General features: G+C 38.6%; 1 protein-coding gene and 1 long non-coding RNA gene across 2 annotated transcripts in view; one reads left to right on the top strand and one right to left on the bottom strand.

Annotated features, from left to right (window-relative positions):
- The window catches only part of HPSE2 (heparanase 2 (inactive)), a 674,568-nt gene that overhangs the window by 54,805 nt on the left and 594,132 nt on the right, over positions 1–25,631 (bottom strand). The gene's annotated exons all lie outside the window — the stretch shown is intronic.
- The window catches only part of LOC144613186 (uncharacterized), a 365,982-nt gene that overhangs the window by 130,494 nt on the left and 209,857 nt on the right, over positions 1–25,631 (top strand). The gene's annotated exons all lie outside the window — the stretch shown is intronic.

Genomic DNA, 25,631 nt, shown 5'->3' with positions numbered 1-25,631 from the left:
GGAATATTTCAGATATGTATGCCTAGTCCTTCCGACAGTATGTCACACATAGAAATCAATAAATACTGATGAATATTTGAGTAAATGAATAAATGAATACAAGAATGTCAGTTACGGCATTGTTGTAATAGCAAAAAAACACAGACGTTAATGTTTATTAATAAGTGAAAGGTTATATAAATGATGGCATGTCCTTAAAATACTGAGAAGTAGAACTATTTGCACAGAGACAGAAAACTGTCCAAGATATATTAAGTAAAATTAAAAAAAGCAAACTGTAGAACACGGTATTTAAAAAGGCTTATGTTGGGGTGCCTGGGTGGCTTAGTCAGTTAAGCATCCAATTCTTGATTTCAGCTCAGGTCATGATCTCATGATTGTGAGATTGAGCCCCAAGTCAGGCTCCAGGCTGAACTTGGAGGCTGCTTAAGGTTCTCTCCCTCCCTCTCCCTCTGCCCCTCTTCCACTTGTGCATACACAAGCTTTCTCTCTCTCACTCTCCCTCTCAATGCAACAATAATAAGGCTTATGCCACACATAAATATTTTATTGCATATGCATGAAAAGTTCCTGAAATTAATATGAGAAACTATGAACAGCTGATACTTCTGTTTAGAGAGAATCCTTTCTGTCCCCACATACAGCTTGAACTTCTTACCATAATTATGTTACTTTTATAATTCAAAAAACTTCTTAAGATTAAAATACAAACATATATTAATTAACAACAAAATCTTAACTTTGTATTGTGTTTCTGCTCCAAGAGGTACTAGGTCCTGTTTGCTAGAAGCTACTGGGGTAAAGGACACATGTGTAAGTAGCCCTTTTCATTGATTAAAAAGGCAGAGGCCTGCTCTGCCTTTTTACAAAAAAATGAGCTTGAGGTGGCTACAAATAACTGCATTGAATGTGACAGTTTAAAAAGGTAGATTTGTAACTAGATCAGGAAGGACCTTGTATGGAGAGAAAGTAGTCTGCATTTAACTGGAAGAGAACTAGAGGGTCACAGAAGACTTCGTGCTTTAAAAAGTTCAATCTGGCCAGCTAGAAAGATTAGTCTTCCAGAGTAAATTTAATCCCTTTGTAACATTTTATAACTTAAAAACCACAAATCAAGCAACACTCCTATTGTTCCTCTGCTAACAGTGAGGAACAGAGAGTTGCCTTTAGTTATGAAGTGCTTAGAGGGTTAGAATCATCCCTGATGCCTCTGACACAGAGCTCCTTGATCCTCACCAATTGCCAGGGCTTTGTCTAATGCAAAGAACCTGCAGACCACATTGGTGCCCACTGGCTCCTTTTGGCTTCTTCTGGCTGCCTCATTTGTATTTATAGACAGACATAATGGAGGATGTGTGCAGATGGGATAGGGTGAGGGTAGGGTAGGTGGTCTTTCCCACCCAAAGGTGGTAAGTCCTGTCAGACTTACTTCTGTTCCCTCCAACTGAGGGAAGTGAGGGTGTATAAAGTACATAAAGAACCACCTGAAGGAATCACCCAGATTCCTGTGCCTCACCCCCCAGAGATTCTGATTCAGCAAGACTGGGGTGGGCCTGAGAATTTGCATTTTCTTTTTTTTTTCCCTGAGAGAGAGAAAGAGAGAGAGAGAGAGAGAGCATGCACAAGTTGGGGAGAGGGGCAGAGGGAGAGAGAGAAAGAATCCCAAATAGGCTCAAGCTTGATCCCATGACCCTGGGATCATGACCCCAGCAGAAACCAAGAATCAGATGCTCAACAGCTCAACTGACTGAGCCACCCAGGGGCCCGGAGGATTTGCATTTCTCACAAGTTCCCAGGTGATGCAGATGGTCTGGGGACTCTACTTTGAGAATCACTACTTTAGTGGAGTAACCTTGATCCTCCTTTCCCCATGCATGGGGATTCTGAGGCAAGTGTCATGAGGTCATACAGGAGAGCACACATCCGTTTTGTTAGTGCTCAATCCAAAGCCTTGCCTTCGCCATCTGACCAGTTTCCAATGACTTCTGCTTTAGACAGGCAGCAAATAGCCCTTTGGAATGTCTCTACTCTGCCTCTGCCTGCCTCCAGGGTTCCAGCCGCCCACCCTGCAGTGTGTACACAGCATTCCATACATAACCTCTAGCAGGACTTTGGAGTGTCGGGTGTGGGAGAGGATGCATCCCTGTGTTCTCACCCACCATCAGCATCGTGCTGCCACTCAGCCTCCCAGGGAAGGTGGCCTCCTGGAGCAGAGTGGGGAGTGAGCAGACAGACTGTTCAGTGAGCATGTCATCGTAGGAAGGGTTCTGGGCCCCGTGGAGAAGGACCTGATATGTTAGTCACCCATTCCTCTCTATTATGTCATTTTCCCCCAACTCAACACTTTTCTTCTTTCCTTTCTTCCCCAACATTAACTGAATGTATGCTCTGTGCCAGGCACTGTACTGTGGACTTTGGAGACAACAAATGTAGAAAACACTCTAGACCCCATGGAAGAGACAGACATCTTAGTGGTTACGATAGAAGATCAAAAGCATTTAGTGCTAAAATGCAAATGTGTGGAAGTACAGGGAGCCCAGAAATAAGAACAGTTACTCCTGACTGAAGAAATTAGAGACTCCAAACAGCGGGTGCCATTCTAGCTCCCCCTCTCCCAGAAGGAGAATGGGAAGAGCAAGAAGTCTATGCTTTCAGAACAGAAACTATTAGGACCTCTCCACAGTTGAGTGCCCTTCTGTGTGATGGGAGTTGGGTGAGGAAGAGATGGGGAAGCGGGGTATTTCTAAGCTTTTACTTAGTGCCATCAAGAACATGGGGGTTTTCCAAGTGCAGCTCTGCCCTCGGGGTATTTGTCAACTTCCTGAGTTTCCAGCTGCTGCCATGATCTGTTTTACTCTGGGCCTAACAACCTCAGTGCAGATGCAGCCTGAATTACTGATTTAATTACTGATTACTAAGTAATATTAATAGTTTAAAACCCCAAAGAGGGTCCTTTTAGGGAAAGATATCCAGTTGTTCAAATGTAGGACAACAAATTCAATCTTATACATCTCATTTTCAAATATGTATCAACACTTCAGAAAGTTGGCCCCTTTTTTTTTTTTTTTTTTTTTTTTTTTACCTATAGCCTGTGACATAGGAAATGGAGCAGTGATTTTTCTGGATACCTAATCGAAAATGCAACACTGAAAGCCTTCTACTGACTTTGAAATTCTAGTCTACTGTCTGACTCCTAATTATGTAATCCTTAGCAGGTTACTTCATCTCTGTGCCTCAATTTTCCTCACTCATAAAAGGGAATCATAATACCTAAACTCATAGGGTTGTTGTGAAAATGAATTAATTAATATTTGTAAGCACCCAATAACTACTAGTTGTTGTTTTTTTTTTCTAGTGACACACTAAGCTAAGCAACTATATTTTTAGGTGAATACACCCAAAAGGCTCTCACATTTCCACTTTCAAAAATATCTTTAATTCAGAATTCTGTCTGGATTTCATAAGGGCCATGTGCAATGTTTGCCCCTTCGACATGGAAGGTCCCTAATTAAATTTTATGGCTGAGCAGTTCTTCAGATATTTGAGAGCTTAGGGGATGAAAACTCTCTTCTTTTGTCTATGTTGAAAGTTTCTAGTATATCTTCAATACTTCCTGGAAATTGTTTATGAGCTACAAAGTTATAAAGAGTAGAGAAGGCACATCAGATCCTAGGGGACAGTTTACAATGCAAATAACCAACACAGAAGCCTTGAACCACCTCTGCCTCTAAAGGGAATAGGTAATGGTTAAGTTCACAGACTCCTGGGTTACATGGGTCTGGATCCTGCCTCTGCTTTATGTTCCTGGGCATGTATGTACCTTAACCACTCTTTGCCTCACTTTACTTACCTGAAAAAATGGAGGTGATAAGAATACGTACTTCAAGAGGTTGTTAAGAGGATCAAATAATATATTTTGGGTAAAGCATTGTTAGTATAGTGCCTGGCACATAACAAGCACTCAATAATATTAGGTCTTGTAGCATAAGGGAAAGATCAGATTGGAAGTTGAAGTAATAGATTTTTAGTTGAGGTGTGCCACTAATAATCTTTATATCAGACAATGTCTTGAGGCCTTAGTTCCCACACTTTTTTTTAAAATAAAATAAAGAATCAGGAGAAGATGATCTCAAAAGATTCTTCCCAAGTCTAGGCAGCTGACTTTAGCTGATCATCTTACCTTTGAGAGGGTGGAACAATAGCCTTCTCACTCTCTGGGATTTAGAGAACAGACTGCAGACCCTGGAAAAGCTTCCCTTTGTCTCTTTTGACTGGTTATTGCTGTTGGTGTTACTGCTTCTCATGGAGGAGGGCTGACCTGGCTCTTTCTTTTCCAGGGGTCTGCATCTATTTCCATTTCTGCAAGATGCTCTGGACTTACTCTGATCCCTTGGCATCTTGATATTCACTGAGGACCTAGGACCAGGTAAGCCCCTTCTTGGAGCCTCAATATTCTCAGTTATAGAAAGTGGATGATCTCTAAAGTGCCTTCTAGTTTCGATGTTCTATGAGTCTATAGATCTCAGCCGGTACCTTTTTCCAATGAGTGTTTGGCTGAGACTGTTACAAAGCTGGATGCATTCATGGGCAGTGTGGGCAACAGAGATTGCAGCCAATGGGCTAGACTGCAAATAAGGCAGCTGTGATATCAAGTATCACAGTAATTTGAGGCTTAAACAGCGCAAAGTAGAATTTTATAGAAGAAGATAGGTTTGGGGAGCTATTTAGGGGAATCACAATTGGACATTCTAAAGATATAATAATGCCTTAATACAAAATTTCCTGGCTTTCTTTTGAGTCACTGGAACACAGTGTTTATGTTTCATAATGTTAATCACATGCAATTCTTCTAAATCTGGGACCTAATGGATGCAAAAATTGGTCCAAATGTCAATTTTAAACATATGTTTTTTATATTGAATAGACCTGTATGGTTCCAAACAACAGTTAACTCTTTGATGAAATTAGGGTCTGATTTTTCAGAGGTGGCTCTGATTGGTATTCAAGATGGGGAGAAATCCTTAGATCACTCTAGCAACCAGGTCAGCAGAGGAAGTGAAAAGGCCTTTCCTGAAGCAAAGCATGAAGGCCTGGGATAGCTCAGTGAATATTCCTCACTCTGGGGAATGGAGGGAGTTAGGAAGCTGTCCGGCAGACTTTGGTAGGCTCTGGAAATGTCAAAATTGGACAGAAAAACGAAAGCCAATAGAACCCTTTTGTGAGGACTTTAAATGCAGATGGAGAACACACTGATTTTGTTGGTCATTAATAGTCATCCTGAATTTCAAAATGACCATTTTCATTTTTTTCTAATGATGTGAAACAGTTTTACTTGGTCCTCAGAGAGCAATTAACCAGACTCTTTGTTGGTGTCCAACAACTGTGATTGTTGTTTTGTCTGAAGAAAAGGAGGCTGGGGGATGACTTAGCTTTTCAGGACAAGAAGAAATTCATAGTTTAAAAATCACAGAAATATGGGTTAGACATAAGGCTTTAAATGCTAGGACATCACAATTGGAAGAACTGGTAAAAATCATGATACTGAGGGGCATGAGTGGCATCTGCTCTGAAGATCTGACAGGTACCACCTGTTTCTTCCTACTGAGAGACTGAGGACAGTTTGATCCTTAAAGCTGGACACCAACTCGGTCACCTGGTGCTTCATATAACACTGCCATGACTCACAACCATTTGGATATTTAAATTGGAATTGCCTTTTGAGCCAGTAAAAGTCATGGAAGAAATCCACTCCACAGTCATAATCGGGACTTTTTTCACCCCAAGTTAAATTTCTCAGTTAAATTATCCACTCTATTAATTTGTCTTGGCTCCAAGTAACATTTGGCTATATCAAAAAATCCAACCCACCACTACAGGATAAAGATTAGCCATGGATAAGGCACCAAAGAATGTGCCACAAACTCAGGAAGCAACTCCTAAAGAGATGTTTCACAGATATTTTCAGCAAAGGCAGTATCAGTAAAAGAACTGTAGAGCCTTCTGAAATGGCTCTTTCTGAAGAGACCTTCTTTCATTTGGATATATTAGTTCTGGCATGTTTGTTAAAAATTTAGCAGGTTATCCCCTTGCTTACTTCATATGTGAGGTACTTCCCTGTCTCCCATCCCATCCCATTAGATGTTAGGAGTACAAGTGTAATGGTTTATTGAAAGGGCTCAATTCAGTGAAGTACCCACAGAAAACAATTTTACACTATTGTTTTTAATCACTGCCTTTCAGACCCACTTTCTTACTCCTGAATGTCATCTCAAAGTTTATTTCTTAGCTTTTGAATATTAGTAAATAATTTGATTTTCAGGTATTAAAAAGTCCAGCCCAATATTATATCAAAATTTTCATCTTTCATCCAATTTGATTCATATATGACCAGTTTAGGTTTGATACAAATCAGAAAACTGCAGTGGAAGGAGGGGATACACAGTTTTTTTTGTTTGTTTAATCCTCTTCTTTATCAATTCCTGAAGACTAGAGGGGAAGAAGAAAGGTAAGATGGAGGCAAAAATGCCTTATTGACTGGTGACTAGTGTCATTGCAATCTCCCTCTGAGGGAGATGCCCAAATCATGGACCCTTCTCCTGTAAGACATTTTTGTGGCTTCTTCTAATATTTTCCTGCTGGGACTCTTCATATTCTGCTATTCTCTTATGCAGACAATAGACTTTATGGTTGACTACTTAGAACTCCTCTAAGTTTCTACCCTGATAATATGTCTCTTTATTATGTGTGATTCTTTTAAGACAACTGGTTATCTTTTGTGGTATCTACTTTAGGCCAGCTCTCTCACCTCATTCAATTGTTAAGGACAACAGCAGCTAGTCTCTTCATTAGACCTTTCCAGGCAAGAACCAGACACTGGACTCCACGCCTGTCAAGCTACAGGGGACACATGTCAAGTCCTCCTAAGAATTCTCCTTATACTCTTTCTAGAACACTTCTAGGTCTGAGGACCTCACTTACTTGGCTTGGGGTAGAGAGAAAGAACCTTCTTCCCATCCCTACTCCCAGACACAGACAGTATCTTCTCTCATCAGCCTTCCAGTCCCTCTTCTATGTCAACATGACATGGGCAATAGATCCCATCTGGTTTGCATCCAGAATTGGTTTGGGCTACCCTGTAGGAGATCTTGCATGAGTGATCTAGCTCTAACTTCTCTTTAAGATGTGTGGCACTTTATACCCATTGACCTTAGCTTTGGGGGTCTCAGTTGAAATGGACAACAGAAAAGTTCCATTTGTTACAAAACAAAGGCTCAATGAGAATCAAAGCCAAGGGAATGCTGAAAGGACAGTCTCAGTTTACCATTAGAAAAATCATTTCAGACATAACTATTTCTTTGGCTTTATTTTGGGTGAGTAGAGAACCCAAATAAAACTGCTAAAGAAGCAAATCCAGTAGAAACCGGTGAGGTGATCCTGGAAAGAGAGAGTGTTTCTGATGTGAATAGCAAATACTACTGTCCTTCCTACTGAATTACTATGGCAGAATTAAGTGGAGACAGAACTGGTTATCAGAGACTGGGAAGAAAGGGACAGGTCAGGGTTAGCAGTAAAACATCAAGAAGTGAGGTCAATGGCATAAGAGGCCAGAGACAGGTCTGCTGAGTCAAGGCCAAGAAAAATAGAGATCAGAGTCAGGTAAGGGAAGGGATGAATTATTATTCTGAATCAATAGATTAGTGCCGGTGAATTAGCCCATTATAAGAAAGGAGACCATCTAAGGCTTTAAGTACCTAAAAACATATTCAGTCTTTCCTACATGCAAACACACACGCCACAAGTGCTTCTTGGGTGCTTAGTCTGTACCAGGTACTGTGGGAGGCACTGGGATTGCAATGAACACAATAGTGTTTATCCAGAGATGAAAAAGAAATAAACCACATGTAAAGAACTAAAAGAAATTCAATTTGGCAGGAGATAGGGCTGGAGATGTGGGTAGAGACCAAATCATGTGGGACTCTGTGCACCATTTTAATGACTCTGAATTTTATTCCAGAGGCAATATATTAAAGGTTTTCTGTTTGTTTTGTGTTGTTTTGTTTTAGCAGATGTTAACAGGCATTGTGTTTTAGAAAATCACTTTGGCTGCAGTATAGAAAATACATTGAGGAGAGGTGAAGCTGAAGGACAGAGACAAATTAAGGAGACTTAGGGAGTGAGGTGAAAGGATGTCAAGGTTTCTAGATCAGGCAATTGGGTGGATGGTGGTGCCATTCATTTAAATATGGCATAAGAGAACTTTCAAATTTATGGCACAAGAGTAGAGGGGTAGGAGAATAGAGTGTTGAGTTTACATTTACACATGCCTGTGAAGCATTCAATCAGATCAAAGTCAGGATAGAGAAATTGGCTAGATATATGTATTTATGAAAGACCAATGAATAGATGGTAATTGAAGCTGTATGGATAGATGAGCTTACATAGGGTATATTTAGAATAAGAAAAGAAGAACCCTAGGGAATACTGATATAGGATGGGTAGAGGAAGAAGAGCTTGCAAAGACAAATGAAGTATAGCCAAAAAGGTAGGCAGGGAGCCAGGAGGAATGGTATCTCAATGTCAAGCACCTATGAGCTTCCTCCTCCCATTGGGCTTTCTACATCTTTCTGTGGATCCTGCCAGTCATGAACCTTTCTGAAGCTTGGTTTGCCTAATATTGCCAGCAGATTTTGGAATGTATTTACTATTTTACATTACTTTCTTGTAGCAGCTGAGAGCAAATAAGGCAGATTATTAATTCTCTGGGTCTCTGTAATGTCCCCCAGTATATCTCATTAAGAAGGCTCAGGTCAATGGTTGAGAACTTTGGCTGAACACTGGAATCATCTGGGGAGCATTAAAATATACTGATAAATGGGTCTTACCCTCCAAAACTCTGATTTAATTGGTCTAGAATGTTGCCTGGGAATAGGAATATTTAAAAGCTCCCCAGGTGATCTTAAATGTGTAGCCAAGATTGAGAACAATTGACCTTAATTAAGATGGCTTCTGATCTTGCATTAGTGTTTCCTAATGAGGGACATATATTTATCTCTAGAGAGCTGCTTTGTTTAGCTTAATAGAAGAAGTGAAAAGCTTGAGCAGACTCTTAAGGAATGCAAGTAAATGGAATAAGCATGCCTACTTGTGGGGATAGTGAAAACATTGATGGGTCCACAGCAGATGATTTCTTACACACTGCCAATTACTGTACTTTGACATTGTCTACATTGTCCACAGTTGACCAGTGACATAGACTGACTCTGTGGTAGCAGCACGAAATAGAGAAACAGAATACTGTTGTCCAGAATTAATGACTCGTTCTATGGAGAAAGAAATTGGTGACTGCTTAATATTAGGCTCAGGAAAGTGGTGGAGAGATTGAAATCTGTTTCTGGTCCTCTCTTGTCAAACTATTTTATCAGCAAATCAACTGCACAATATTTAACAGTCTGGTAAGTGAAGGCATGATGCCTACCCTTCCTTAAAAGGCGTGTTAAGAAAGCTGTTTGTGTGATCCTATTTTTAACATCTTACTCATGTTATTAGAAGAGTGTAGCGGCATTCTACTTCAGCAACTTTTCCACCCACCTTTTTCTTGTCACCTCTGTATCTCTTTTCTTTGTTCATGGCTCTCTCCACCCCCATACCTCACATCTTCACTTTTTCCTTCCACTTCCTTCTCTTTCCTTCTCTGTCTCCCACCCATCTGCCTCCTTCAGTTTCTTTACACTACAACACACTTGTAGTAAATAAAAGCAACTAAATCAGTTCCCCTTAAGATGCTTTTTTTAATGTTTTTATTTGAGAGAGAGAACATGCCAGCATGAGGGGAGGTGCAGAGAGAGAGAGAGAGAGAGAGAGAATCCTAAGCAGGCTTCTTGCTGTTAGCTCAAAGCCAGACATGGGGCTCGATCTCATGAACCGTGAGATCATGACTTGAACTGTAATCAAGAGTTAGACGTTTAACCGACTGAGTCACCGCGGTGCCCCAAGGTGTTCTTGATGAAAAAGTAAAAAGAAATTATTTGTTAATTCTTGAACCTTGAATACATATCCTTTAAAAATTTATTTAAAATATTTTTAAATTTCTATTTATTTTTGAGGGGAGGGAAGGGCAGAGAGAGAGGAATAGAGAATCTGAAGTAGGTTCCATGCAGTCAGTGCAAAGCCTGACGTGGAGATCAAACCCATAAACCTGGGAGATCACAGACACTCAACTGACCGAGCCACCCAGGTGCCCCTTTAATTGATTTATTTTAATGTTTATGTATTGAGAGAGAGAGAGAGAGCGCAAGCGGGGGAAGGGTGGAGAGAAGGAGAGAGAAATCCCAAGCAGGCTTTGAGCCATCAGTGCAAAGTCTTACACAGGGGCTCGAACTCACAAACCATGAGATCATGACCTGAGCCAAAACCAAGTCAGGTGCTTAACCAACTGAGCCACCCAGGCACCCCACCCTCAAATACATATCTTTTTAATATTACATGTGACAAAATGGGAAGCAGGCATAAAACACTTCCAGTGTATATTGAATTGCAACGATTATCTCAAGAGGCACTGTTGTGATTGAGTTATGAGCTAAACTAACTGCTTTTTTCATAGAATGTAACTGTTGTTTCAGTGAACAACTAACAGACAAGCCATGATTATTCAGACTTGGATACTTGGCAGACATTTTCTCCAAAATGGAGTAAGTCTATCACTTCAAGGAAAATGACAGCATTTGTTGCCAATAATAAAATTTTAAACTTTTGAGTGAAAAATTAGAATTTTGGAAAACTTGTATCTACCTCTGTGAGCCTGAAAGCTTCTCAATAATAAATGACTTTTCTCATGAGATTGCTAGTGATATCAACAAGGTGATTTTTAAATATTGTATAATGAAATTATATGACATTTGGAAGATTCATATAGCTGAATGAACCAGAATTTTCCAGATCAATGAATGATGTTATAAAATCATGGCATATGTAACAGACCCATTCAAACTGTAAGACAGATCCTAGATTTTAATGTAACAGAATATGAAAAGTTCATGGGAGAGTTTTGGATTCCACATTGCAAATTAACTACTACTAATTGAGTTTTGGTATAGTAATCACAGGAATATCTGAATTATCTGAAAGGGCTATTAAATACCCTTTTCTTTTCCAACTATATGTCTGTATAAGTACAGATATTCTTCATATAGTTCAACCAAAACAACATATTGCAACAAATTGAATGCAGGAGTAGATGAAAATTCATCTGTCTTCTGTTGACCAGACACAAGAAGATTTACAAAAATAGGAAAATCAACGCCACTCCTCTCACTAACTACTTTTTTGTCTTGGAAAATAAAACTATTTTCATAAGAAGTGTTATTTATGTTAACATATAATAGGATTTATTGTTATTTTTGAATGAATTAATACATACATATTTAAAATTTTTTCTCAGTTTCAATTTCTATAAGGCAAATATTATAGATATAACCCAAACATCTTTGTGTTCTTCAATAATTTTTAAGAGTGTACCGGGGATCTGAGGCCGAAAAGTTTGAGACCTGCTGGTCTAATATGACAAGATATGGGAGGACAGGGAATGTGTCTGTTTTACTTCACATATCACATTCAGCCCTTTTGGCCTCATACAGTATTATGTATGAACTTTATGATGGAATGGGGGGAAAACACTGACAAGTCAATCAGGCAATTTATTCATTCTTTGATTCAATAAATGTTCACTGTTCTAGGCACTAAGAATACAGTAGTGAAGAAAACAGATGAAATCCCTTTCCTGTGAAGCTTTCATTCTAGGGTTTCTGGGTTTTAGTCCTAACCTTGTCCCTAATTCATTGTGTAACTTAGGCAAATATTTGTATCTTCTTAGGGCTTAGTTTCCCATATATGAAATGGAGAATATGGAAAAGAGTGATGTCTAAGGGCTCCCTGAAATCTACAACTTTGACTGGGCTTCCTCATCATCCCCTAATTCCTTCCTCATCCAATAGGTCTCATTTAAGTCCCACTTCTTCGGGGCACTTGGGTGGCCCAGTCAGTTGAGTGTCAGACTCCTGATTTCAGTTCAGGTCATGATTTTTGTGGAATTGAGCCCCACACTAGGCTCTGTGCTGAGCATGGACCCTGCTTGAGATTCTCTCTCTCTTTCTCTCTCTCTCTCTCTCTCTCTCTCTCTCTCTCTCTCTGCCTCTACCCCTCTCCCCCACTTGGTCTCTCTCTCAATCTCAAAAAAAAAAAAAAGTAAAAAAAAAAAAAGAGTGCCACCTCTTCAAGGAGATTTTCCCTGACCCTTAGATTGCCACCCCTTATAATACCTGGTTGTACTCTACTCTCCCCTTTTTAGATCACTCATCAGACTGGTAATTGCTTGTTCAGTATCTGTCTCACCTATAAGAACTGTGTCTGCCTTTTTACCACATACATGGAACAGAGCAGGTACAAAATAGGTATTTGCAGAGATGCCACTCTAAAATTTTACCTTTCTCTCTAATACTTTCTATCTTATTTCATTTTTAAAAAATCTCTGGTCTTATCTTTATGAAACATATTATATATATTACTTAGTTATTATGTTTATTATCTATGGTAGGGGTGGGGGTCTATAACAATGAAAATTCCACGAGAGCTGGGATAGTCTCTTTTGTTCACTGTGTATCTCTAGTAAATTAAAGAGTATGTGGAATATAGGAACAAGTAAATAATCTTTGTTAAAATAATGAAACCACGTGTTAGTTGAATAAGCCATCAATGGTAGAGCACATACATTAAACCATTTTTTTAGTAGTGGGGTTGGATTTGGATTTATGCATATATATTGTCTCCTAGTTTTTCTTGTGTCTAAAAATACACATTTGTGTGAATTTTGAATAAGGTCATGAGCAAGGTCTGTGATCTGTAAAGCAGTGTGACATAAACTGGCCCATGTGGTAAAGAGCTTGTGACCTTGACCATTACTGGACCATGGAGATGTAATGGGCTAAATGCAATTATGGTTGGCTTGGCCACTCTCTAAAATAATTTACAAGTGTGTCTTAAACACATTTTTGAGCAAATCAAGAGCATATGAAGAGAGCAAAAGAAGCATTTAAAAAAATAGACCATATGAATAGAGAACAGAGTCCAAAGGATCTTGGAGCAGTAAACCGAAGATATAAAACATAAACTCCTTCAAAAGCACATAAATAACTTAAATAGATAATGTTTGCTCTCTGAAAATATAGTTTGCAAGACAGAGGGAAAGTTAAACAGCAAGAAAATTAAGTAAACAAAAACAACTAAACCATAGCACATTAAGACTTATAATCCAGTTAGAAACAGCAAGTTTGAAAGCATAGCCATTCCAAATGCATCCACTATGATATAATTGGATATTAGATATAAAAAGGAAATATCAGGATAATTGAATTTAAGGTTGTATAGATTTGAGGACTATAATATAAACTGTATCAAATTATAAAGGAGAAGCAAGAACAATGTGAAGAGGAATAGCCATTCTCTTAGAAATAATTCTTACTTAGGATTCAGATGACTCAATAGAGAATTTTTCATTAATTCCCTTTTTATAATTTTTAAAACAGGGTTTTAATGTAATGATTTAATATGAAATAAATGTTTAGAGTCATTGTAGTTGGAAAAATTAGTTTTTTACTTTTCAATTATAATTTAAAAAGCTTTAACATTAGGATGTCTTTATACTGCCACATTAGGGTTTAATTATTAAAGTTTGATTTTTCAAAGTTGAACCCTACTTCCCTGAAATGTGATGCACATGTCAAATTCTGAACCACACAGAAGCATTATATTTACTGAAACACTGCCATTGTCTCCACAAATCACTTAAATAAAAACTGAAGTGAGGATATTGAACATGACTTGTCCATGTACAAGAATTCATTTAAATTCAGAATTATTTGAATTAGATATAATTTCCAAAAAGTTGGGCAAGAGGTCTTTCTCCACTACAATAATTCACTTTAAAGACGTATTGTGCACTGAGGAGAATCCAGGCACTGGAAATAGAGACATGTGCAACACATAGTACTTGCCATCCAAAGATGATGGCCTGACAGGAGGACAAAAAAATGCCCACAAATAACTGTGATATAATGAAAGTTATAGATTTCATAAGAAGATAAAACATTAAGACCACAGAGAAGAAGGATGTAAATATCTAATAGCTCTTAGAAAACTCTGACTGTAATCTTGAATCTCTTAGTGAATGAATGTCAACAAAAAATATAATGTTGACAATGAATGGACAAATTCTCTTCCCCAATATCTTCCTGCATAATTTCAGAGATTCAGAGATGGATACTTACTATTTTTAACCTTCAGAGCAAGAGCTCCTCTGAATACTGGCATAGGCATTCCGTTGTAGGAATCCCATTTAGTACACTGAGAAGCTGAGACATTAGGTCCATTCTCCCACCCTTAATTCTATAGTCAAGTACTTCAGCATCTGGATACATGTTGGAAGGGTCAAGAAAAATAAGCACAGTAATCCTACCATAATGTTCATATTTCTCTCACTGTGGCAGGTAAGAAGGATATGGATATTTTGATTCATCTCTTTCTAGATCTCTATTGAATTTCTTACAGTAGATTCTGTTCCCATAGAGCCCCTCAACCTCACCATCTTTTGCCTACTTACAGCAGAAAACCTCAAATTCTATTTTACTACAGAGTTTTAGGCTATCTGACACAGGGATCCTAAACTTTCATTTTAGCAATCTCACCATCTTTATTATTTTACAGTATACTGGTTTAGAGTGGAGATTCTGGAATCAATAATTTAATTCTTGGGGTTAAATCTTGCTCTATACCACTTACTGGCATTGAGACCTTGGACAAGTTGTTTAAAACTCTGAGCCTCATTTTTTTTTTCCATTGGTAAAATGAGGAAAACAATAGTTTTACCTTACAGAGTTTTTGATAAGATCAATTACATATAAACTATTTAGAATAGTTCCTGAAACTTAACAAAAGTCCAAAGCAATGATACTGTTATTATTATCCCTTCAATGCAGAGAATGAAGTTCCCTACTTGTTAAGGATACCCCTTTCCTTCGGCCTCCTTCAAAGGAGGACTCTCTAATGATCTGCCTCTTACATCTTGACTTCCTTCCATTAAGTCAATTCCCTCACTACTTCAGAATTCCATTTTGAAAATCTATGTCCTCATTCCTGCTACAGGACTCTAGCTTTCCCTCACAGCACAAACTTCCTAAAAAATATCTGCAACTCCTGCTTTCTTTTAAAGTCACCTATCCACTAGTTTCCATCTAATCAGATGCAAGTGTGCTTTCGCATCGCCAGTGAAGTTCTCCTTAGTGAATATGAGGGTTTTATTTAAGTCACTCTTCTCCACCTCTGCATTTAACAAGTAGCAATTTAACATCAACAACTTGCTCCTTCCTGAAACTCTCTTCTTTGCCTTCTGTGACCCTCGAGGGTTTGAACTCTTCCTACTCGACTGAGCCTTCTTTTCTTTCTCTCTTAGATGTGGATTTTTCTCCAGTTGTCCTTCGCTTGCTTCTACCAGATCTCTTCCTCAGAACACCATCCATTCCCACAGCTCAGCTCGTCATCTGACTCCCAAATCAGTAACCGTGGCTTGATATCTGCCCAATTCTACATACTAGTGTAGTCTGTGGTATTTTGTTACAGCAGCCTGAGCTAAGACAGTGATTCCTCCTGCCATCTCCCTTTTAAAACCTTATTTCTCTCTCACCTTCCCTCCCCACTCAGTTGACAAATACTATAGATTCAAGTCCTGTGATTTGCAGTCTCTCATGACCATCTTTTCTAGTTCTGCTGCTTACTAGCTCTATGACCTTGGGCAAGTTACTTAATCTCTGTGTATAATGGAAATAATAATGATAATAATAATAATAATTATTATTATTATTGTTATTATTATTATAGGGCTTTTATGAACTTAATACAAAACACTAAGAACACTTCCTAGCACATGAAAGGTAGTACATAAGTGTAAAATAAATGAATGAAATAAAGTTGGACATAAAGGTCTGCATTTAAGGGAGAAATTCCGGCAGGAGATGAAGATTTATGAGTTATCCTAGAGGCAGTGATTGAAGTCATGTGAATAATCAAAGAAAGTACATAGTGTATAAAACCAGGAGGACCCCTGCGTGGTGGGCTTCTTTTATTTCAATCTGTCAAAATTCTTCAATTACCACATTTCATCAGTTCTAAGATGGCTTTTTTTCATATTTTTAACATCTCTGGAAAAAGGATGTCTCCTACAATCAATGGCATACCATAGTTTACTCTCAGAGTTCTTTTTTTCTTAGTGATTCATAAAATAATGGTGTGTCATTCAATTGACAGCATCTTAGACTTAATGAGATATAAGAAGTGTGGACCATTTCTTTGAACCACCAAGACACCCTAGATGAGCTTTCCTTATAATACATATTTTAGCCTGCCTGTACAGTGATGTCTATTAACTACTAGATTGCAAGGTCCCCAAGGGGTCAAGAAAGGACCTGATTCTCCTTTTTGTTTCTCTAGGACACACTAAATGGTTCTGCCTGCAGTAAACCATCAGTAAAAATTTCTTGAATTAAATTGGATTCCAAAGAAGGATGTCAATTATTTTTAGAATTTCTGATATTTAGCCTCATTATTGCAATTAGCCTCATCATTGTTCCCACCCCATTGTTAACTTGACATGTATACACACACTTGTTTTCAGATCACTCTCAGTACACCTGATTCAGGGCATCTGTCACATGAATTCCACAGGTAGTTGATTATATGAACTATTTCAAGAAAATATATTCCCGGCATTCTGGGAGAGAATACTGAAAAGACAGTACCAGAAATCTTTCACAAAGTTCTCTGTGAGAACAGAGAATGATGTTCACACACATTAATTAATCAATTGAAGTAGATGCTTATTCTCTCTGAGTGATCTCAACTTGTATTATCTGTTCTTTCTACCTGTTAATGAAGCTTTATTCCTTTCCCTGTTGACATGTGGGACTTTGGGTGGCCCTTACCTGTGTTTTCAGTCTCCCAGGATCCTCAGGGACCAACTATATGCTTGGACATGGATCTTTATTAAAGTAAATGGCTCATCTCTTGCCCAGGCCTATACTTTGCACACAGCATACCCAAGCCTTGGCAATGGCCAGGTAAATTCTCTTGGTTTTCCCCAGATAATGTTTCTATCACCCTTCTCTTCACTACTTCTGGCCTTGGCATCCCATTGCTCAAGCCCTGATTTCACCTCTCATCTCTGGATCTTCAGATCACATGAAGTCATCAGCCTTCCTTCTTTTCCAAGGCTATAGGCTTCTGAAGCCTCTCCAATGTCACAATGAGAAAGAGGAATTTAATTGTCCCTATCAATGATTGCTATTCTGTTTCTCTCTTTTCTCTGTATGGCTCTTCCTATGCTGGTTGAGGAGTTGCTTTTCATCCTCTTTGAGATTCCTTTATTGCATGTGGCCAGCCAACTGTGTCTGTCTTGCTGGTCCTCTGGCCCTTGTTTCTTTTTACAGTATAATCTGGTACCATGATCTGTTTCATTAGTCTCTCTCCTTAGAACTCACTGAGGATTCAGGGAAATTTGAGTACTCTTGGTGTTCAATATAGGCATGTCATGGTCACTATGGGAATATGTGATTCCTCAGTCCCATTTACCTTTTTTCATCACCTAGGGAGTAAAGTTCAACTTTCTTGGTACTGCTTCCAATGCCTGTCGAGACTCAGACTCATCTGTCCTTAAAGTCTTACCTCTCAGAACATCCTACACACTGCCTCTTCCACCTAGGCCTCCAGCCAGATCAGACTATTTACCATTATCCAAATTCACCACATATTCAGGCAGCTCTCAATCTTGTTCCTGCTGTTTATTTGAGCCTAGAATTTTCTTCCTTTTTTCTCCAGTGTTTTTTATTGTGGTAAAATACATATAACATAAAACTTATTATCTTAACCATTTTTTAAATGTAGAGTTCAGTAATACCAAGTACATTCAAATTGATGTGCTATCATCACCATTATCTATTTGTGAAATGGAACTCTTTTTATTTTGCAAAATGGAAACTCTATACCCATTAGACAATGACCCTCCACTTACTCCTCCCCCAGTCCCTGGCAGCCACTATCTACTGTCTGTCTCTGTGATTTTGTCTTCTTGAAGTACTTCATATGAATGGATTCATACAGTATTTGTCTTTTTAGAACTGGCTTATTTCACTTAGCAGAATGTTCTCAAAATCCATGCTGCTGCATGTGTCAGAATTTCCTTCCCTTTTATGGCTGAATAATAGTCCATGGAATGCATATATCACATTTTGTTTATCCATTCATTTGTCGTTGCACACTTGGGTTGCCTCCACATTTTAGCTTTTGGGAATAATGCTATAAACATAGGTGTACAAACAGGTGTGTCTCTTTGAGGTCCTCTCCCTCGTTTTGCACATTGAAATCCTACTCATTCATCCTACTTCATGAAATCTCTCAGACTCTACCTGGAAATAATTGCTTGTTTCTCTGTTCTTCCACCATTCTTTTCTTGTATTACTGTATCTACACTTACTTTATTGTGTCTTGAATACTTATTTATACTTAAACATCTAATTCCTCATAAAATTACAAGTTCACTGTGGTCTGGGACCCCATCATCTTACTTCAGTATTCCTTACATCACTCCCTACAATGCTTTGTAATGCTTATTAAGTGAATGACTACATAGAGACAGAGTTTATTTACAAATATACATGTGTCATAACGATTAATAGTAGCCAGAAGGCAATGTTGAGTTGAATACCTAGAAACTCTTCCAATTTTGAAATCTGTCAAATTAACTAGGAAACCTTGTCAGTTGCGAAAGAAAGTGTACTGGTCTGGAAATGAAGAGACTTGGTTTTGTCTCGGTGCTGCCTTGTGGGGGCCATGTCTCTTCTCTGGCTTAGTTTCCTCAGAGTTGAGATGAGAGGGTTTCCCTAGAACAGAATTCCCAAACCTTGATTTTTGCAATGTCTGCCCAACCCTATACTTTATTTGCTTAATAATTTTCTTTACATTAGCCCAGGCATAACATTACCACCAAATTTAGCCTCATCCTAAATAAGGATATCTGTGAAATTGTGGTTTCGTTGCATTAGCTATAATTCTTTCTAACATAAATTAAAATAAAAATAACTATCAAAGTAAAAAGAAAATCTCTGTATCATTAAAATAACTTCCTATGCCAGTAGTGGCCCATGGACCAAGTTTTGGGAGGTGCTGGCCTAGACTCTCCCTGAGATCCCTTCCAGCAAAATAGCTGTCTTCTCTTGGGAAGCCATGCCCCTTCTGAGCCATTTAGCAAAATGCATTCAATGAATCTTTAACTGGGAATGATCCAGCATTAGCCCCAGGGAAAGAAATGTAACTTAATAAGCCTTCTAGCACCTCTAATGCCTGGGATTCCACCCTCTTTATGCTTCCCTTCTGAGTGGTGCTGTTTGCACATTCTGCCTTTTCTGTAGCCTCTGCTTTCCTGCAGGGCCTTGTCTGGGTTTGCCTGACCAGATCTCCCCTCTGAGGGCTGTTTATGTTTGCATACTCGGCTTGTCCTGTGGATTTGTCTAACTAAATTCCCCTTTGAGGGCTGTATATTTTGGCACAGTCTGGCTCTCTAAGGGATTCTTTTGTCCATTAACACCTCTTGTCTTGCAGTTATACCAAAGTCTCTGCTGCTCTTGCCTCAAGCAACGAAGTCCATACTACTCTATTCTTAACAATTCTTCTGTGTATTTCCATTTATTTTCTATACTTTCTACAATGGCCATGTATAATGTTTATAATAAAGAACTATAAATTTTAGTTTTTTAAAATGTGAAGGGGGGGGAATGTGAAAGGGGACATCTGGTTGCAGATGATGTAATAAAGGAATTTTAACTTTATTCTCCTCCTTCAAAACCCACTGACAAAAACAAAAAGAATGAAAAGCAGCATCAAGAAGAAGGTCCATTACCAATGAAACAAGGAAACAACTAAATATACCGTAATTAGCACCATACACCATAATTAGCATCCTTACCAAATGTTAGGCTTGTTTGTTTTAGGCAGAATAGTCAGTCTTAAAAGCATATCCTGGTTGGCACTAAGAAATCTAAGGGCATAGGGGGGCCACCAGAGAAATGGAGAGTGTTCCTAGTAGAAACTTAGCTCCACACTACAGAAAAGATTGAGTTGAACAAGAAGCCAGGTGGACTTCCCACTTTTATTGTTTATCACATACACTTCTGGCAACACACACTGGTGTTGATAAAAGGAAGGGTGAGCTCACCAGATAGTAACAGACAGTCTAAGGAAATTTACTGTAAGCTACACTGACCCTTGGAACACAGAGAACAGAGGAAGGAGTATATATGCTTCCAGAGCAAAAGGAATATGAAGTTGGTGGAAGGAAATATATACAAAAAAATCCCAATAGAAACAGTACATCACAGCCATAAACATAGTTATTTAGCAAATAGATGGCCCTAATCAAAGATGAATAATAATCAGAATAGGAGAAACAAAATTATAATTGTTTGCTGACAGTATTGTTGTGTTTGTATAAAATCCACAAGCGTCTACAAACTATTAGAATTAAGTGAATTTGTTATTAGCAAGATCATTGGTTATAAGGTCAACATACAATATCACTTTGATTGCTATATACTGGCAACAACTACATAGAAACTAAAACTTTAAAAAAGATATAACTTCAACAAATATCAAATGCCTAGGAATATATCTAATAAAAACTGGGTAAGACCTAACTTCTACCTTGAAAACTATGAAACATTAACTGAGAAATCTAAATAAATGAAGAGGCTTAGCATATTCATGGAATGGAAAATTCACTGTTGTAAAGATGTTATTTCTCTCTAGTTAAAGTATGGATTTAATGCAAACTCTATAAAAATTTCAGGAAGTTCTTTTGCAGAAATTAACAATTTGGTTCTAAAATTCATGTGGAAATGCAAAAGACCCCCCAAATCCAATGTAATCTTGAAGAAAAAGACAAAACTGGAAGATATGATGATTTATTATAAAGCTGTAATAATTAAGACACTGAGGTTTTGGTGCAAGAATAGACAAACTAACAAATGAAATGCAATCCAGTATCCAGAAACAGACCCTCACATATACGAAAACCTGGTTTATGACATTGAAGAGCATTGGGGAAAGGATGATCTTTTTCAATAAATGGTGTTGTGACAACTGGATATCCACATAGAAAAATGTTTATTGACCATACCTTATCCCATACAATAAAGCAATTCCAGATGGACTGCAGAGCTAAATATGAAAGATGAAAACAATAAAGTTTTTAGAGAAAACACAGGAGAACATCTTTGTGACAGTGGGGTATGCAAATATTAAAACACAAAGAATGCTGATTATAAAGAGAAAATTGATAAATTAGATAATTAAGGACTTGTGTTTACCAAAAGGCACCATTTAAAGGAGTGAAAAGTCAGGTGACTGAGTAGGAGAAGATATTCATAGTAATGTATAAGTCAAAGGATTCATATCCAGAATATATAAAGAAAAGGATAGACAACTCAGTAGAAAAATGAGCAAATAATTTGAACAGTCACCTCATAAAAGAGTCTATCTAAATAGCCAATGAACAAAGGAAAAGGTGCTCAGTTTTGTTATTTGTCAGGACAATATAAATCAAAACAACAATGCAATACCACTACACACCCACAAGAATGGCTAAAATGAAAAAAAAATCAGTGTAGATAAGGTTGTGGAAATTTTCATATACTGCTGGTGGGAATGCAAAACTGTATAGACACTTTGGCAGTATCTATCAAAGCTGAACATACACATATTTTATGACTCTGCTACTTTGTTCATAGGTACACGTAGTAGTAATGGGCACATATGTTCACCAAAAGACACCAACTAGCAGTATTGTGTGTTATAGTTAAAGCACTGAAAACTAAATGTCCTCTAGCAGTAGAATAAACACATAAATTGTGTATATTCACACAGTGGGATACTATACAGTAGTGAGAATGAGCAATCCCATAACTATATCCAACAATATGGATGTTTTTCACAAATACAATGTAGATTGAAAAAACCTAGATGTACAAAAAATTTAGTACTACATGATTGCATTTATATAGAGTATAAAAGTGGTAAAATTATTCTATGATATTAGAAGTCAAGAGTGGTTACTAAGGACAGTAAGGTCTGGAAGGGAGCAGATGGGGGTGCCTCTGAATTGCTGGTAACATTCTGATACTTGGGCAGAGTACTGGTTACAGGAATGTGTTCAGTTTGTGAAAATCCAATAGGATATGTGTACATTTATGCATATATATTACGTTTCAATAAAGTTTTTTTTTTTTAGTTTTTTTTAACGTTTATTCATTTTTTGAGACAGAGAGAGACAGAGCATGAACGGGGGAGGGTCAGAGAGCGGGAGACACAGAATCTGAAACAGGCTCCAGGCTCTGAGCTGTCAGCACGGAGCCCGACGCGGGGCTCGAACTCACGGACCGCGAGATCATGACCTGAGCCGAAGTCGGCCGCTTAACCGACTGAGCCACCCAGGCGCCCCTCAATAAAGTTTTTAAACCCCTAATTCGTTTGTAATATTTCACAAAGGGGAAATTTCACCAAAAAATGCATCTTTCTGGCTTCTTCTGAAAATGTTTCGAGACCTGTCCATGGTGCCTCACCTCTAAGAATCCACTCTCATCAGATAGGGCATGCATTATTCCTTACTCATTGATGCCCTATGGCTAGCCCCTATAGGCATCTGAGTTCATTCCTAGGAATAAAATCTGCTCTATTGGTTCTTTATCTCAAGTCTGAGTCCCTAGGGTAGAGCTTACTCTTTGCCCTGTATATTCCCTTCCTCTCTGCCTGCTCTTGCACCCCACCACCAATCCCCGCTCCTGTCTGTACCGCACTCAGCACATCTCCAGTCATCTCTCCATGAAACCTTCTCTCCTAGCCGCACTGGCACTTACCTGAGTATGCTTCACAAAGGGCTTCACTTTATAGGTAGTACAGACTATTGAAAGGTTTTGAAGAATGGAGTGCAGAGCTGGAAACATCCCATTTCATCTGTGCTCACCTCACACACTCTGTCTCAATCCCTTAGCAAATCTCCCCACCTCAAGCCCTACTTACGATTACTGTCAATGACATCCCCAAATCTCCTTCCCTCAACCACCACAGCAGTCTAGGTACTGGGGGTGTTGCCACAACCTACTTCTTTCTCCCTGTTCCTTTGTTGGTGAGCCTGCAGTCCCCTTGAAGTGTGACTAGATCTGGTTGGGATAAAGAACAGCTAGAGAACGGAGCAGAGCCACACAGGACTGGCCTTTCCCCTGAGATGCACCTCACAGATGGTCCTGGGCCCTGCCCTCCCTTTGGGGTCTCCTGATAAACCCTGAGCAGCCTGAGACCAAGGCCTGGTCCTGTCCCCATGCAGGCCCCAGCTTCTTCTTTGCCTCTTGGGCCTTTTCTTCTTCACTGAGTACATTTTCTTGGTCCACCTCAGGAGGACTTTGCTTCCCTGAGATCCTTCCTACTGCAGTTCCTTCACAGTTGAACTGACATTTACAGTGTACAAAACACTTGATTCTATCAGATCCTCACAGATACCCTTCGAGAGAGAGCCTGAAAAGGCAGTAATTAGGTCTTCTGACTTCAAATCCACTGGTCCTTTTTTATATATAATACTCAAAAATATTTGTAGTATGAACAAATGATTCAATATACATATCAATCTCTCTTGAGGATTAAATTTCTTATTTTTTTTTACTTTATTTCTTTTCATTATTTGGATGATTTGATTTTAAAAGAGGCTTGATATGGAACATCTAACTTTAAGAAGATAGTCTTTCCTGCTCCAACTTTCATATAAGTGGTTCCTTGGGCTGTAGCTTTAAAACAAATTACTTAAAAAAAAAAAAATACATGTGTGGGTCTCCTGGGTGGCTCAGTTGGTTAAGTGTTCGACTTTGGCTCAGGTCATGATCTCACAGTTTGTGAGTTTGAGCCCTGCATCAGGCACTGTGCTGACAGCTTGGAGCCTGGAACCTGCTTCTGATTCTGTGTCTCCCTCTCTCTCTGCCCCTTCCCCCGTTCTCTCTCTCTCTTTCTCTCTCTCTCTCTCTCAAAAATAAACATTAAAAAATAAATAAGTAAATAAAAAGATACATGTGTTCCTCAAAAGTTTACACAGAGTTACTATATGACCCAGCAATTTCACTCTTAGGTATATACCTAAGAGAAATGAAAACACATGCACACAAAAACTTGTGCATGAATATTCATGATGGCTAAAAAATGGACACAACTCAGATCAACTGATGAGTGGATAAATACAATGTGATATATTCATATAATAGAATATTATTTGGCAATAAAAAGAAATAAAGTACTTATACATGTGACAAAAGACTGTATGTTACATGATTAAATTTATATGAAATGCCCATAATAGGTAATTCAACTGAGACAGAAAGAAGATCAATGGTTATTTAGGGCTGGAGGGGTTGGGACAAACAGGGTGTGACTGCTAATGATTGTGGGTTTCTCTTTTGGGTGATGAAAATGTTCTAAAAGCAATTCTAGTGATGATGGTAGCACAGTTCTGTGAAGGTACTGAAAACCATTGGATTATGCACTTTAACTGGGTGAAGTGTGTGGCATGTAAATTAAATCCCAATAAAACTCTTATAAAAAGATACATGTTCATTAAGCAACATTTAGAAACTAAATACACCCAGAAGAAACAAATTACCCATTATTCTACTACCCAGAGCTAACCACTGCTGACATTTTTGCTGACATTTCTGTGTGTGTACACACACACACACACACACACACACACACACACACACACACAGCTAGGATCATTTTCTATATTTAAGTTTGTAGCCTGTTTGGCCTACGAGTGATGGCAGGCATTTTCCGCAGATACTACCAGGGGTTCCCAGTCAGACAGGATTCCAGAGTCAGAATCTTGCTGTTACAGTGAGTTCTGGGAAAACTCTTTAACCTCTCCGAGCCCTCACTTTCCTTAACTGTGAAACGATAAGTACCTTCCCTGGATGTCATGAGGATTACATGTAAAGTTCTATAAGTACTATTTTTTTCTTCACTCCTTCCTCAGTGAGGACAAGTTTGTTTCCCTCACTCGCAAGGCAGTCTGCTCTCACCAGTAGCCTGCTCAGAAAAAACTAACCAGTGCTACTGTGATCATCCCCACCATTTACACTAACGTGTTCTCTCTTCCCAGGGAGCATGCAGCAGAGTGGAGAACACGGGCTCTGGATCCAAACCACTCGGGACAAACTGCGATTCTGCCATTAACTTGAGCAAGTTCCTTAACTCTCTGTGTCTCAGTTTTCTCATCTGTATATATGTATAATAGTACTTTCATAGGGGCTTTTTTGAGGATAAAATGTGTTAGTGTTTATACAGCACCTGTCACATTGTTAACATTATTACAATATTCTCACCCAAGTCGTAGACTACATTCTTATTTTAGACTTTTAGTTGTTCTGGATTTAGCTTGCAAACCTATGGTATCTCTTTTTTACAATCGGAGGCAGAATGTTACTGGCTCTAAGCTCATAATGGTT

The sequence above is a fragment of the Panthera onca genome, chromosome D2 (assembly GCF_046562875.1).
Source record: "Panthera onca isolate mPanOnc1 chromosome D2, mPanOnc1 haplotype 2, whole genome shotgun sequence".
NCBI lineage: Eukaryota > Metazoa > Chordata > Mammalia > Carnivora > Felidae > Panthera > Panthera onca.
The sequence above is the reverse complement of the archived record's forward strand: the minus strand, read 5'-3'. Positions and strand labels throughout refer to the sequence as shown.